The sequence below is a fragment of the Hibiscus syriacus genome, unplaced genomic scaffold (assembly GCF_006381635.1).
Source record: "Hibiscus syriacus cultivar Baekdansim isolate YM2019G1 unplaced genomic scaffold, ASM638163v2 tig00005406_pilon, whole genome shotgun sequence".
Classification (NCBI taxonomy): Eukaryota; Viridiplantae; Streptophyta; class Magnoliopsida; order Malvales; family Malvaceae; genus Hibiscus; species Hibiscus syriacus.
In genome coordinates, this window is record NW_024062056.1 from 2855999 (window position 1) to 2859717 (window position 3719).

Sequence of the window (3719 nt, forward strand, 5' to 3'; positions counted from 1 at the left end):
CTTGTTGCTGCCATTCTCCTTTGTATGCTTATGGTTTTCTTGTTTCGTAATGTTTTTGGATTCTTGTTGCTGTCATTCTCCTTTGTATGCTTATGCTATTAACGCCTTCAAGGAAATGGACATTGGCTCCTTGGATATTGGGGATTTTCTAGGTAATCTCTCTTATTGCTCCATTATTTTCCAAAATCTATGTTCTTATTTCAGTGTGTTCACTATTGTTCCCTATGACTTTCAATAATTGGTGCAATATTTGCTGCAACAGATTCTGTTTGCACACTGCATGTATTCATAGATTAAAATTGTGCTAGCTTTTTTTCTAAATTGAAACTAGAAAACTAAACTTGCTAAAATCGAGTTGTTTCTGTCTGATGATGCAGGTGCTTAGTCAGGATGAGACTCCGTTACTTTACATTATGGTTTTCGGAGAGAGTGTTGTAAATGATATAACATCTGTGGTACTTTTCAATGCAATCCAGAGTTTTTATCTCACAAATGTCAATCCTAAAATTCTAGTGAACAATATTTTTTAAATTGAAAGTGAAAGAACTTAGACTAAATTCTAGAGAACTATGTTAAACTATATTACATTTAATTTTAGTGTTTATAAATTTTAATTTATTTTGTTGTTAAGTATTTTTCTGCATAACTCGTGTCTTAATTAAAATGTATGGTTGTTTTTAATTAGATAAAGTTACATGATATTAAATTTAGGTGATGTAGAGCAGAAATGAAATATGCGAAATCAATTAATCTTAGCTAAAGAAAGGTAATTAGCGGCGTTTGTATCAAAAAATGCAGCTATAGATATGATATTTTGCGGCGTTTGTATCCAAAAACGCCGCCATAGATCTGACCTTTTGCAACGTTTGCTCCAAAACGCCGCTATAGATATCAACCTTTTGCAACGTTTGTTCAAAAAACGCAGCTATAGATTTTACCTTTTACGGCGTTTGTATCCTAAAACGCCGCTATAGATATCAACCTTTTGCAGCGTTTGTTCCAAAAACGTCGCTATAGATATTGACCTTTTGCAGCGTTTATTCCAAAAACGCCGCTATAGATAGCGACCTTTTGCGGCGTTTGTTCCAAAAACGCCGCGATAGATCTTAACCTATTGCGGCGTTTTTTGTTCTCAAACGCTGCTAACTTTAGCGACGCTGGTATTGCCGGCGCTTCTTGCGGCGTTTTTCCTATCGCCGCAAGTACTTTTAGCGGCGCTTAAAAATGCCGCTATAGGACTAAAAAAATGCCGCTAAAACTCTATTTTGCTGTAGTGTCCCTTCATTTGGCTTTCTAACTCGTCTATCTAAAGGTAAGCTCCTCTCATTGTTTCTTTTTATTTTGGTGGCTCAGCAATGTTGCAGAGGGCACTATTTCGCGAGGGCTATATGTAGCAATGAAGGTGGAATATGCTAGCTTGGGGGATGACCAAAGGCAAGGGGCTCAAGGGAAGAGGATGGTATATGGCCAACGAGTGTACTCAAGAGTGGATGGATTCAAGCCATGTAGCACCCACACCAAAGACTGGTTCCACCCATGGGTTTGATTTGGTTCATGCCCATGTTTGAAAATGGATTCGGAACAGGACTAAAATTGATGTGTACATTTATAATTAAAAGTAACTTTGAGGTGGGAACCGAGATTGAAAATTAAACCTTGATCCGCAATTTGATGTTGTAGTACATTTACACAAACAGTTCAGACTTGACACACTAAAATTTCATATCCCCTCAATACATTTCACAACATAACCTGCAATCTTCCCTTAAGGTAAGCTACTTTGAGTTGAGGCATAGTTGTTGATGAGAGCCAGGGCATTACCCGTCAAATGTGCAATTTTAAGAATCCTTCTCCTTACCAGTCTTTGCATATCCTTTCATGGACTTCCCAGCGAATCCATCCATGCAAGTATCTTCATCTGTCAGCGCTGCACTAACCCAGGTCTTAATATCACTGATTGTGAGGGTAAAATTCGAGCTTCTAATTTTACCAAGTTCGCCCTTAGACTGTTGAAGCTCATCTATTTAGTCTCCGATCACATCGATGCAATCCAAGATGGCAGCAGCTACCCTAGGTCTCAAACCATGGATTCTTGAGATATTCACCATCAACCTCGAAGTTGATTTGCTGGCTTTGAGGGTCACGTTGAGGCCAGTATGGACTAACAATCTGGGGCTGGTGTTAATTTTGCTTGCGTAGATCGAGAGTGAGCGGTAGCACAATCTGGGATAAGTTGTGGAGCTGCATGAAAATTTGATGTACTCAATGTTTCTTTGGTTGTGAAATGGTGCATCAGCTGAGCTCAACACTATGTAGGTGGTGAATTGAAGGATAACAAGCAGAACAAGAATTGCTTGTCCATGGCGTAAAGACGAACCTTCCATTTTCTCTCTTTTCTCTATGATTTCAAAGATGTGCAAACATGATTGATTTATAGACAAATTAAAAGTTGTGATTCCCACTACTTAAGAAGGAAAAGCCTGATACTAAGGGGAATAATAAAAGCTACAAATATGGATTATTGAAAAAACAAAACAAAACATGTATTTGGATATTTCCTTTTAACTTCACAATATTCTATTATTTATTTGATATGACATGAATAGTTGAAGGGAATTTTCCGAAGAGAAAATAGATTATGGGAGGTGTAACTTGAACTATTGGTTGGGCCGTGCAGAAATATACATTTATCAACTACATTGAAATTCACAACCAAACGTGTCTTTGTTCTAACCACCGTGTAAGTCCCATACAAAACTAGGCTGGTTCGCTTGAAGAGAATCTTTTTATAATCAGACCTGACGATGTTGTGTAGAAATAGAGATCTATAAGATCCAATAGAATAAGTGATCTGGCATAACCAAAGTTAGATTTTAGTTTTTTTTTTACTTTCTTATCTTAATAGTATGAAAATGCATTCATTTCTTTGAATTAGATCCAATTTTATTATATTATCGTAATGAAACAAGGAATCTAAAGAAGAGTCAAAGACTATAGTATATTAGTAACAAGTAAATTCTTTGTATGTAAAAAATTTTGATATATTTTTTGTTGGATAAAGGCTAATCGCAAGGCCTAAGACGACAATAAAAAAAATTCATTGCAGCATAACAACAATCAAATCTAGGAGAACCATTTCGAACCATTAAGACCAAACTCCAGTAAAACTGCAAATGTTGTTTTAACGTTTGAGGATGTCATATTTTTTTTATTCTATCAAATGTTTTATAAAAAATTGACCATGGAATCAATAGAAAGACATTAATTTAGTGATTTGATTTGTCACATCATATAGTTTGAGGACTGGTTGCTATCTCTACAGAAGTGAAACTCGAATGAAATGTTGCTTCTTGCATTTCAGTTTGGGGTTTCAGACGTCCCTTATGTTTTGAAATTTGATGTTTATATTAGTGGAAAACCTTCGATTAGATTCATGAGAGCAATTCAAAGTTTTGCTAGGAATTTGATGGTGAAGAAAAAACTAAAATGATATCAATATAAAATTAAATATGTATAAGAGTTAAAATTTAACGTAATTCGATATTGTCTACGTTCAAGAGAAATATGAATAATAATTCACTAAAAACATAGAAAACAAAAAGAGTAAAAATACATAATATTACATGTATATCAAAATTTGATATAGATATTAAAAACATTATTAAATAAATTTAAGTACTAAGTAATATTTAACTATTAAAATTGCAATAAAATTAAAT

At 34.7% G+C, this 3719-nt stretch overlaps 1 pseudogene; it reads right to left on the minus strand.

The window, feature by feature from the left end:
• Window positions 1-1638: 1638 nt before the first annotated feature.
• Window positions 1639-2399, minus strand: LOC120199322 (annotated as a pseudogene).
• Between the last annotated feature and the right edge of the window lie 1320 nt (window positions 2400-3719).